The sequence below is a fragment of the Orussus abietinus genome, unplaced genomic scaffold (assembly GCF_000612105.2).
Source record: "Orussus abietinus isolate OABI.00-Male unplaced genomic scaffold, Oabi_2.0 scaffold301, whole genome shotgun sequence".
Lineage (NCBI taxonomy): Eukaryota > Metazoa > Arthropoda > Insecta > Hymenoptera > Orussidae > Orussus > Orussus abietinus.
In genome coordinates, this window is record NW_019394450.1 from 45,431 (window position 1) to 58,212 (window position 12,782).

The 12,782-nt window shown below is 42.0% G+C and overlaps 1 long non-coding RNA gene across 1 annotated transcript; it reads left to right on the forward strand.

The window, feature by feature from the left end:
• Positions 1-7,301: 7,301 nt before the first annotated feature.
• Positions 7,302-12,575, forward strand: LOC105702744. The gene is made up of 3 exons (XR_001104311.1): positions 7,302-7,389; positions 7,474-7,697; positions 12,496-12,575. It is a non-coding gene; the product is annotated as an uncharacterized LOC105702744 (long non-coding RNA).
• The last annotated feature ends 207 nt before the right edge of the window (positions 12,576-12,782 follow it).

Sequence of the window (12,782 nt, forward strand, 5' to 3'; positions counted from 1 at the left end):
TTTAAAACTCGTTTAGTTATAGATGATATGTGCATTAGCATCGTAGCATTAATTTCACATGCAAGTGCAATGTGATGATTGAAACGAAACTGGCATATCAAAATACACAATTACAATTATCGTACAAAACTCTGGACATGATTGAAAAATGTTTGCTTCAAATTAATGCAGTTCCAGATATGTACTGTAATATCGTAGCACTCATTGCACATGCAAATGCAACGTGATTAAAAAAAAAATAATAAAACAAAAACCAGTATATCAGATTGCACGACAAGGATTTTTCTGTAAAAGATGGGACGCAATTTAAACATTTTTTCTTAATATTAGTACAGTTCTAGATATGTACAGTAGTATCGTTGCATTGATTGCACATGCGAATGCAGCGTGATTAAAACAGAACTGGTACATCAGATTGCACGACAAGGAAATTTTTCTGTAAAAGGCAGGATGTAATTTAAACATTTTTCTTAAAATTAGTATAATTCTATATATGTACAGTAGCGTCGTTGCATTCATTGGATATGTAAGTACAACGTGATGATTAATAGAAAAGACATATCATCTCGGGTAGTTCGGGGTATTACAGCAGGAACAGCCATCCTATTCGCCCTTGTCATCGTATATCACGATGTACCTCATAATCCAGAGACTACGGTCATCCTAAATCATTCGAATGGATAATCGGTACCACCCTTGTAAATTTTGTTTGCGGCTTCAGAATCTTCACTCTAAATTACAAACTCGATGGGTGGGTAAATCTTTTTGTGTACTTGGCGTCCAGACTCTACCGCTTCCCTTGATACTATCTCGCATTCGTGTCATAAACGGATGCGATACGACCTATAGGCACAAGGTAATCAATTCAGGACTAGCTTGTCACCTTAACTAGCACCGTTTTCTTGGCAAGTGTCATCGTAATTCACATAGATAAACGCCAAGAAGAACTGCAACAAAATATAAGCATAAATATGTAATATACAAATTCGGAAGTTGGCTCACAATGTCAGTAAAACTGAAATGCAGTAAATCTAATAAGTACAGCCCAACATATTAATTTATTTATATTATTAATTGTAACATTAATCGAACATTTTTCGGCATTTTTTATTAATCCGAAATCAAGGTAAGATATATATGGGAATTTTGATAACTCCTAGTCGGGATTTTAACTAGATATTTCATTTGTAGAATAATACTTCAGCGATAGGATCTGATTAATTGGTATCACCTTATCAAGGAACGGGTACCATTCTGGAAAATTTCTTTCGATTTAGAATCGATTAATGTTAATATCGGCGTCGCCTTTTTGCATATTTTTTTTTTCCTAACCTGCTTACCTTCCGTAAACAGGTGCTCTGCAGCTTCTGCAAGATAATCCATCAATAAACGGCATGTCACCTCTTAACGACTTTGGTATCTTAAGGAGGTAATCGGAATCTGATAATCGCTGTCGACGGTATCGACACAGTCCGATGGCCGCGATTTCCTCAAACATCCAGGAATGAATGAATGAATTCAGATCCACCGAATGATATGAATTTTAAACGGATTCGTAAGTTACTTTTTACTGGACTCCTCGACGTCTTCTTTTTATTTATTCAAGGTAATGCGCAGAACTTATTTAAACGTTGACATTATGTATCTGATCGAGAATAACAACTTCCTGGTTAACATAATTCGCGCATGCGTTTAAATGTATTTGGCGCGAAACTCTACCGAGTTTCCCTGACCATATTCAATACAAATTCAACTCTTATTTTTTTTTCAGGAGTTTAAATATCAAGATCATAATCCTGAACAATGTTATTTCTACGAATGACACGTGCAATTGAAACAAATCATTTCTTTTTTAAGAAAAATTCGCCTGAACGAATTTTTTTTTATTAAATAAATGACCTCCTTTGCCTAGATATGCATACAAGTATAAATGCTTCAGATTTCATTGTTGTAATCAATGAAATTAATTGAAAAAAAAAAAAAATAAAACTGAAGATTTCGGCACAAACCCGGTAAGAGGCCATACTCATCTTTTTTAGATCATACTTTTTAATGAGTTCGTAATTTAACAATGTTTCTGAATAATCTTAATTATCTGCTAAGTATGATACGTACTTATCCTTTCAGTGTCTCCTAGTTTTGCAATATGCGTCTTAAGACCAGGATGGACGGTTCATTACCATCCCACGTCCCTTGAAGGAACAAGCGTGGTACAACTTCTACAAGGTAATCAATCCAGAAATAATATATTACTTTTAGCAGCTCCGGTATCTCCGAACGGTAGCCTCCATTGCGCTGTACACGTCGTAAACACATATTTAGAAAAATAGTTCGCGCCGTAAGCGATATGGATTTTTGTCGAACCACTTGTTTATGTCAAATGTGGAGTTAAAATCAGCAACGTATCTAGGTATTTTTTCCTCGCGGAGAAAAGAGCGTAAAAATTTACACCGGTTTTAACATCGGTATGAGGTCTGGAAGAATCCACGTCTGATCTTGTCGCAGAATATTTTCAACAATATAATAAATATATAAGGACAGTCTTAGATTATGGTCGAGGACGTTAGTCACATAAATCTTACCTAATTATTGAAGTCTATATAGAACTTTTGTAATATACTATCATGAGTATCTCTTAAGTCCCTTTTTATAAATAATTCGAAATAGGTCTTCTGATACTAAAAATCTTTGAAAATAGGGAAGAATTATGATGACGTGTCAAAGTCTCGTGTTAAAATTCCCGGTGTTCAAGTGAGCTGATAAATAGAGTTTTCCTGAATCATCCGTGAAATTTCATTTCGTGGATTCATTTATACACTTTTTTAATGACTTTATAAAATAAGTGGTTTTGTCGATAAAATTTATTTAGCAGGTCCTTCGTGATTATTTTACATCTGATCAGATATAAGTTAAATAATAATCCAAGCAATCTGAATAAGCGAAGGGCGTTCTTCCTTATACCACTTTTTGTTGAATTCGGAATTACCATTCTAAATTAAAGATGCAGCCATTAAAGCAGTAATTAAGGCACCGGGAATGTTAGCATCCCACGTTCCTTTCATAATCAAGTGCGGAACAACTTCTGCAAGTTAATCGACCCAGAAATAGCCTGTTATCCTGTATCCTCGAAAAGCGATTGATATTCAGTGCCATTCGCGTTAAAGTGATTATTCAAAAACTAAATTCACCTTACATGATTCGACAGTTCGAATACATTCGACGAAGCCGATGCTGATCAATCGGAAACTGCACCTTGCTTTATCGAATATGTATCTTCGTTTATAAATCATTTAAATTTGTGAAGTATTCACGAGTCGTTATTGCATTAAACATCGTTACTCTTATATCAGCAGTATGATAATCAATTTAGAAATCGCACGTCAGAGTTTGTCATTATTTAGTGTATGTTAACGCCTACATAATTCAGGAAATACCATTTATTTAATTGAAGTTTGGAACGATTCGGTGCACCCAGTTCGGAGAAAAGTTTCATAAACGTTACCTTCGTATCGTCTTAAGATGTCCACTTTAAATTAAAGTTTGAAATTATTCTGTGCACCCAGTTTGAAGAAAAGTTTCATAAACGAGACTTCTTCGACGCTACTTTCATCCCACCTTAAGTTGTGCATTTTGAATTAATGTTTGAAACTATTCTGTACATCCAGTTTGGAGAAAAGTTTCATATACGAGACCTTCTCGACGCTACTTTCGTATCGCCTTAAGATGTCCACTTTGAATTAAAATCTGAAACTGTTCTGTGCACCTAGTTCAAAGAAAAGTTTCATAAACGAGACCTCTTCGACGCTACTTTCGTATCGCCTTAAGATGTGCATTATGAATTAAAGTTTGAAACTATTCTGTGCACCCAGTTCAAAGAAAAGTTTCATAAACGAGACCTCTTCCACGCTACTTTCGTATCGCCTTAAGATGTGCACTATGAATTAGTCTCAGAGCGCGTCAGCGTCCCGCGTTCCCCCTCAAACAAGCGCAGGGCAACATGTACAAGGTAATCGATGCAGAAATAGCGCATCACCCTCGGCAGGCCCGATATACCTCGGTAAGGTAGCCAGCGTCCGGCGCCGTCCACGTCGCTGACATAATCCAGGGACTAGAATCTCCGGGAATCGTCGTCCAGCGGACGGCGCGCGCCGGCCGAGCCGATAAATCATGGGAGGGTATCAGGGGCGATGCGTGCGCGCGAGAGGGACAAAAAAGGAGGACGGAAAAGCCGCGTAAAATCGAGAGACGATCACGGGCCGCGTCGAGCGTCGACCGTGGGAGTGTCCGTCGCGGATCGGTAAGAGAGAGGTGTAAGGAATATGCGTGCGCGAGGAGCAGGGAGCCCCGGCTGGCGCACACGCATGCGCGCCGGCGCGGCGTGCGCACTTGCGCGTCTCCGGCCCGCGGGCGTGCACGCATGCGCAGTGGCGTACGCGCGCGGAGGACCCTGGAGGGTCCCGGGCGCCACGACGCATGCGCGAAAAAGTGCTCGCAGACCAAGAGTAAAGGTCTTACCGGGTATATTAATTACGTGTCTGGGGCGTACTTGTAATTCCCGGGTACGAGAAACGCGGATTAGCATTTTCTGGATGGCTGGTCGGGAGTTCTTTTAAATATGTATCCCCGGTATTTGCGTGATGTCTCAGTACCCCGTGTTTTTTACACCGAGGTGATAAATCAATTTTGATTAAGTAGAATTAGAGGTTGGGAGAACTCGTAAGGGGGGGGACTTTTAAATGGACTCGAGCCGGTTATGCCTATAATGCAATGAATTAGGAATATTATTAATATTAGCCGAAGGGAAGTTGTAATTACGGGACAGGGGAAGTCTGATAATAACAAAATTGTAAACAGCGTTTAAAAGGAGTATAGGTGTACTCGGACCGCAAGAGATCTCCGTACACGCCTGTGCGGGCAAAAGCGTGTACCACCCAGCGTATCTTACCCCTCGTTTGCAGAAATCATATGCACATGGAATATGAACCCGCGGATATAGATTACCGGACTTTGTGGAGCATGAAAACCCATTAGGCTGAAGGGAACGCTCATTGCAGGTTTTCTTTTTTTTTTTCGGCGAGCCGCCGACTCGCTTAATCACTGTGTTAACGAGGGAGCCCTCCTCGGCGAGGTTTGCAGAAAAACCGTGTTCGCCGCAACGTTAACACTTTAACGGGTCCCGGTGGTCGATAGAAATTTCGATTTTAAGAGATACGCACTGGCTTAATGGGACGCGATATGCGTATAAGTGCGGCAGGGCGCATGCGCAGGAGCGAGGGGCCCGCGGGCTCACACGCATGCGCAGTGGCGGGAGAGTGCGGGCTCGCTCGAGGGGCGAGTGGAGCAGGGCGGAGGCGAGTCGGCAGGTTGGCAGGAGATCGGTAGGCAAGGGAGGAAGCGAGAAGAGAAAAAGGACGCGAAAAGGGGAGGCCGTTAGCCGAGGGAGGGAGGGGGAAGTGGGGGAAGGCAAGCGAGCGACAGGTGCCGAGTCGCCCACGTGGTTCTTAAGCGGCGGCGGACGGGCTGGATGAGGACCAGGAGAAGAAGACCACGATGACGGGCCGGCTTCCTTGTGCCGTCGTCCGACGTCCCGACTACGTCCCGACCATAATACGCGACCCATATGTACCGACCAAAATATTTCTTCGACTTTTCGTTGTTAAAGATATAAGCAACATTTAAGGTGAAGTGAAACCCACTCAGATAGGTCGATTCGAGCTAGACACTTTTTTTATACTTTTCAACACTTTTTTCCGACGTCCCGACTACGACCCGACCATTATGAACGACCCATATGTACCGACCAACATATTTCTTCGACTTTTCGTTGTTAAAGACATAAGCAAAATTTAAGGTGAAGTGAAACTCCCTCAAATAGGTCGATTCGAGCTAGACACTTTTTTTACACTTTTTTTCCGACGTCCTGACTACGACCCGACCATTATGCACGACCTATATGTATCGACAAACATATTTCTTCGACTTTTCGTTGTTAAAGGCATAAGCAAAATTTAAGGTGAAGTGAATCCCCCTCAAATAGATCGATTCGAGTAAGACACTTTTTTTTTACAACACTTTTTTTCCGACGTCCCGATCATAATACACGACCCATATGTACAGACCAACATATTTCTTCGACTTTTCGTTGTTAAAGGCATAAGGAATATCGTGGATCTGAATACTCGAAGTTACATGGAAAGTCAGATGTAAGTTACAAGCAGAAAGCACTGGAAATCATTGGAAACGACCAATCCATAGCCATAACTTTAAGGCCGATTGTCACTTGTTTCCGAATCGCATTGTTGTTTATCATATGAAATCAAAGAGATTTGATTTTCAAAGATGGAAATCATTTTCACTGATTTCCTAGTGAATAGCCCCCAAGAACTGTCTGAAACTTTGGCACATGACTTGTGGGCACCTAAGAATTATCCTGACACTTTCAAAATTTGGGTTTTTTCTTTTTAAATTTGGTTCACTTAGTTTAGACCAGAACCAAAATGGCATAGGACTGTCATATCTCTATAAATATATTGATAGGATAGATTGAAAACTCCGATATGAGAATCGAAAGTGTCAGAGCAATTGTATAACAATTTAGAACCATCTAGTACTCGAGAAACTCGCATTTGAGCGGGATAAAGGTTAAAAAAGTGTCTTATGCGCCTCTGTGCTAAAACGACGGTAACACGAGGTCTCGGAGAGGAAATTTAGTTGGCACTGAAATCACAGATAGCGCAGGATGGCACTTTGAAGTCAATTAGGGCACCAAAAACCATGAATCATTTATAATTCGAGTTTACTCGTGTCATATACTTATTCTACGAGTTAACGAAACATTTCTTTGGTACTTATCCAAGAAATATTTTCCCTGATTCGATGAAATCTTTTTCTCGGTGCACCCACGACGACCGGCGCAATTTTTCCCTCCCTATAAGATAGCGTCATGATTCCAACATCCGAAATTGGCATCAAGAGAGGAGAGAGAATCGATGCTACACATTCACCTCGGGTAATGCATATCATTTCGCGCGAACTACATACAATTAAGAAGAAATAAATCACCGTGGGGGGGAAAAATAAAATGTCTAAATGAGAAATAAAAGACCAAGGTAGACGAGCAAGAGATGCCGAGTCGCCCACGTGGTTCTTAAGTGGCGGCAGACGAGCAGGACGAGAACGAGACGACGACGATGGCGCCGAGCAGCCACCGGTTGGTTTCCTTCGGGCGATCCAAATTCCCGTCCATGTTCCAGCTCGACTGATCCGAACTCCTAACACAAGTTCTATATACTCCCAGAACTTCCAGGATTGTCAAACAAGAACGTTGGGAGCGGATTCTGAGACGATGGTACGAAGGGGTATCGCGTACCCTACAACCTCTTCGATAAGGTAAGCATTAAGTCGGCCCAAACTTCAAAGGAGGAGTTACCCCTTCGAGGACAAGAAATTGAGAGATTAACATACATACCCCAGTTTTTAGTCCATGAACATCGGCTCCAAAGAAGCGATGCCGAGGACCTCGAAGAAAAATGTGGCTCATTAAGGAACCAGGGTGTTAAACGATGGTCGACAAGGGAAGAGCAAAGAACACCTTCGGCTTCCTTATGGTGGTCCCGTGTCCCGACAATGTCCCGACCAGGTCCTGATAACATGCAGACAACCCCATTCTGTTCCTGTCGCACGTTGAACTTATGCCAGTAAGTCCTTATTGTCTGCATACGCATGGAACGTACTAATTACCAATACACAACCGGTTCGACACAGGATCCGCTCAATGAGGGTCCTTCACCCAGGGCACATCCTTTTCCATAAATAATCATTCCACCTAACAAATTCTAACGACTGACTCTACTGTCCCCTCCTAGAGCAACATCTTCCGGAAGAAAAAAACCCCTTAGGCGTCAAATAACTCCGGATCAATTGCACCGACAAATATTTCCAAATCGCGCGTTGAATTCATGCCAGTAAGTCATTATTATTAGTACGCGACAGAGAGTTTTAATTGTCAGGACGCAGACAGTTCCATGCAGAAAAGAACCACTGGATCCGCCCAATCAGGGTCCTTCACCCACGGTGCATCCTTTTCCATAAGTGATCATCCTACCTAACAAGTTCTAACGACTGCGTTCTTTGGTCCCCACCTAGAGCAACATTTTCCAGAAGAAAGGACCCCCTTAGGCTCCAAATAACATGGGGTACTCGGATTGAGTACACCAACGCTACTTTCCCAATTAAACCATGTCGCCCTCGCATGGCGAACGACGGCCATCGCGGAGAAAAAGCGGCTCATTAAGGTGATACGAAAGTGTGATATATACGTACCTGAAAGTCAAAATATTCATAAAACATTTCTCCAAACTGGGTGCACCGAATTGTCTGAAACTCTAACGCGTGATTATGGAGGCACCAAGGAAGAAGTGTTAAGGTTTCAGATAATTCGGTGCATCCAGTCCTGGAGAAAAGTTTTATTAATCTTTTCACTTTTTGGTGCGTATATATCACACTTTCGTATCACCTTAAGTAACCAGGGTGTTAAGCAAGGGTAGGGAAGAACGGAGGAGAGCGTCGGCTTCCTTGTGGCGGTCCAGCGTGCCGAGGGCATCCCGACCACGTCCAGACCACGTCCCGACCACGTCTCGACACCCGACTCCCGTCCCGCTCCCGTGGAGAGCCGCACTATACCACGGGGCCTTACGCTCGGGGTATACAGCAGTATACAGCGGGCCCGATATAGGTGGACATAGGGAAGAGGCGATGGGACCGCCGGAGTGGGGAACCCTGCGCGGGGAAGGGCTACCCATTCGGTAGCAAATGCTGGTAACCCGTCGCAAGGTCAAGATCAGTCGGTTAATCCCATCCAGTCAGCCGAGGGCCTTGCACCTTACACCACGGACGATCGTGCGTCGCTCGTTCGCGCCTGACTTTGCCCAAAGACACTTCGGGTCGGGGAGTTGGACTCCTCGACGTCGGAATCGCTCCGATTGGACTCCCTCGGGAGCTGACCGGAGCACCGACGACTTGGCCCGGTTTGTCCTACGAGCGCGCGAGTTGCATTCGCACACGTGGGGATTTTAGAGTAATCGTTCCCCGAACGAGTCGTGAGTATCCGAGGTGGAGTGCGACGTCTTGAGGGGATTTTTTAGTCATTCCTGGGTTTTTGGGCATCTTGGAAGTCGCTTCCTAATCGGTAGGTAAAGATACCTTCAGATATCTCGCGTGTCTGTAAGCAGCAACGACTTGGCCGGTTGGTCCTATGAGCGCGCGAGTAGCCTTTGCACACGTGGGGATTTTAGAGTAATCGTTCCCCGAACGAGTCGTGAGTATCCGAGGTGGAGTGCGACGTCTTGGGAGGATTTTTTAGTCATTCCTAGGTTTTTGGGCATCTTAGAAGTCGCTTCCGAATCAATAGGTAAAATTACCTTCGGATATCTCGCGTATCTGTGAGCACGGACGATTTGGCCCGGTTTGTCCTACGAACGCGCGAGTAGCTTTTGCACACGTGGGGATTTTAGAGTAATCGTTCCCCGAACGAGTCATGAGTATCCGAGGTGAAGTGCGACGTCTTGGTGGAATCTTTTTAGTCCTTCTTGTTTTTTTTTGGGTATCTTGGAAGTTGCTTCCTAATCGATAGGTAAAGATATCTCGCGTATCTGTGAGTACCGACGACTTGGCCCGGTATGTCCTAGGATCGCGCGAGTAGCATTCACGCACGTGGGGATTTTAGAGTATTCGTTCCCCAAATGAGCCGTGAGTATCCGAGGTAGAGTGCGACGTCTTGGGGGAATCTTTTTAGTCATTCCTAGTTTTTTAGACATCTTGGAAGTCGTTTCCTAATCGATACATAAAGATATCTCGCGTATCTGTGGGCACCGACGACTTGGCCCGGTATGTCCTACGACCGCGCAAGTAGCATTTACGCACGTGGGGATTTTAGAGCAATCGTTCCCAAAATGAGCCGTGAGTATCCCAGGTGGTGTGCGACGTCTTGGGGGGATTTTTTAGTCATTCCTGGGTTTTTGGGCATCTTGGAAGTCGCTTCCTAATCGGTAGGTAAAGATACCTTCAGATACCTCGCGTTTCTGTGAGCGTCATGGGAATCGGCTAATCTAAAAAAAGATCTTCAAGTAATCTATTGATGGATTCTATGGAAGCTTTCCGATACCCAGGGATGATCATTAGAAAAAAACGGGAATGTTTTAAAAAGTATACGTATCTTTTGTCGGTGACGAATTAAGTCGAGTAAATTCATTCGCGAAGCATTTGATGAATGAAGGGATACCACCGATATATTTGATATAATCGTAGAGCATAAATTCGCGCGAGGTGCAGAAGTGAGCGCACGTTGTAAACACGGGAACCTATAACTCGAGTATAGCACGAGTAAGTAGCACGCCTTCTAAGTAGCTACAAATTAATTAGCCGATACATTTTCTAAATACAATATCATCAATTAGGCATTAGTAAATCGTAAGTGCTCGATGATGAAAATCTTTATTACGCGTCGAGGTGACGATCGAAGTACTTATTTTTATTAATCAGGTTACTAACATATCCTTAAACGAAAATCCATGAAATAAGTACGCAATACATGAACACTTATGTGACACAATCATCTTAAGATATGAAACTGTAGAAATTCGCAAGGTATATATGAATAGTTCTCTACGTTATAAGTTGTAAATCTGACTCCATAGATTATTAAAAATTTGTTTAGTAAGCTACATGTAATTCATCTATTGTAAATCACATACGTTGACTGATGAAAACTTGTATTTATAAAGTATTAAGCAATAATCTTCGAATGATTCCGTCTAGGAGCGGCTAGAACAAAGATCCTTTCAAAACGATTCTGTCTGAAACTAAAATTTTCAAGATGAATTCCCAATAATATCAAAGTAAGGAAACAAAATATTCGATTATCTTTTATGATACCCGCGAACTATATAAATATGAAATGAATTAGAATTGTATCTGTACTTATAAAAATGATCTAAGTCAAAAATCTCAAGAAAAAGAAATGAATTTATCTCATATTTTGTGTTGTATCTATTTAAATTGCAAAAATGTGATATTAGTTTCGCAGAAAAAAAAAAAAGAATGACAGGCCACTTTCATACTCATGGGCACAATTATTCGATAAGAAATTTTAAACGGGAGTTGTTGAAATATTGAAATTACTAACATTAAATAATTCGCAGGGCAGGTTTTTTGTTAAACAATAAATTAAGAAAGGACGATGAGCCTTAAGATGAATGTCGTGCTATGACATCATAAATTGAATGTTCGTGCTAAATTTCAGTGGTATAAATTTTATGTAATTACAGTACACGTGAGGATTAAAATCTGAGTTGCATGTGTTAATACGTCCTGCATTAATTACTATGCAAATTAAAACTGCTACCATACATCCAGCGAGATCCATTTCTTTAGAGTGGTCATTCGAGTTTCAGGTTTGGATAAATTTATCCCGAAGCCAAGTCGTTGCTCTTACTGTGTAATTTCGATATACTCGTTTTAATATTAGGCTGCAGGGATGTTGTCCTTCAAATAAATTTAACGAGGGCAGGCAGTACACGAATTCGAGTAGCTTTCCTAAGGGTATTGTTAATAAAGTCAGATACGTGCAGAGAGTATTGATAAATTTAGTTTTTTCCACGCAGGTGTACAGAAATATGACCCCCTATGGATTCTTCAATTTAATATAAAATATTAAATTATGTTCTAACCAGTATTCAATTTAGCGATATTCGTAATCAACCTGAATCAGTAGAGTTCAGTGCACAAATTTTTATTTAGTGTTGCAATCTTTGACTTAGGTGGGATCAATTTATTAATTGCTTAGAATAATTAAAAAAATAACGGAGAGGCAACAGGATTAGGTGTACTGCTGGGTTCAGCTGGGTCTGAAAGACCATGTTTGTAGATAAAGATTAAATACATCATCGAATGTACTATAGAATTATTTTCCGATCAAATTAAACTTTCAATACATTATTCATTTGTCGCAGTTTCTTCTAACCGTGGAAATTTCATCGCTATTTAGATAGACCGATCGAAGCTCCAATCGAAACTCAAACGTTCTTCGAGTACGTGAAATTTAAAATGTTCATTGGGTTCATAAAAGCTGCGACATCCTTGAGTTTGTAAGAACTAAAACATTCATCGAGTTTATGAAGACTAGAGTACATCGGGTTCGTGAGAACTCAAGCGTTCATTGGGTTGATAAAAGTTGGAACGTTCATTGGGTTGATAAAAGTTGAACCGTTCATTAGGTTGATAAAAGTTGAAACGGTCATTAGGTTGATAAAAGTTGAAACGTTCATTGGGTTGATAAAAGTTGAAACGTTCATCAGGTTTATCGGAACTGAAATGTTCGATGAGTTTATAAGAACTGAAAAATTCTCATGAGTGTCATGAAAATTATGAATTTAACTTTCAATACATGATTCATTTGTCGCAGTTCCTTCTAACCGTGGAAATTTCATCGCTGTTTAGATAGACCGATCGAAGCTCCGGGAAGAGCGCTCTATTTCTACATCGGCAGCAACAACTCCCTTCGTCGGTGTAGCTCGGGAGGAATCGAGTCCTCGGGCTCGTTGTACAGGGGAGACGTCGAAGGTCCATGTAAGGCTCGACCGCGGCCTTTCCGCGCGAGCGATCCGCGCTTATCGCCGGCCAATTTGCACGTGGTAAAACCACGTCGGTCCCCCTCTAGGAGGCCGAAGACCAACCACGGTGGAGAAGGGGATTTCCGGAGTCGTCCTTGGCCAGGGTGGTGGCTC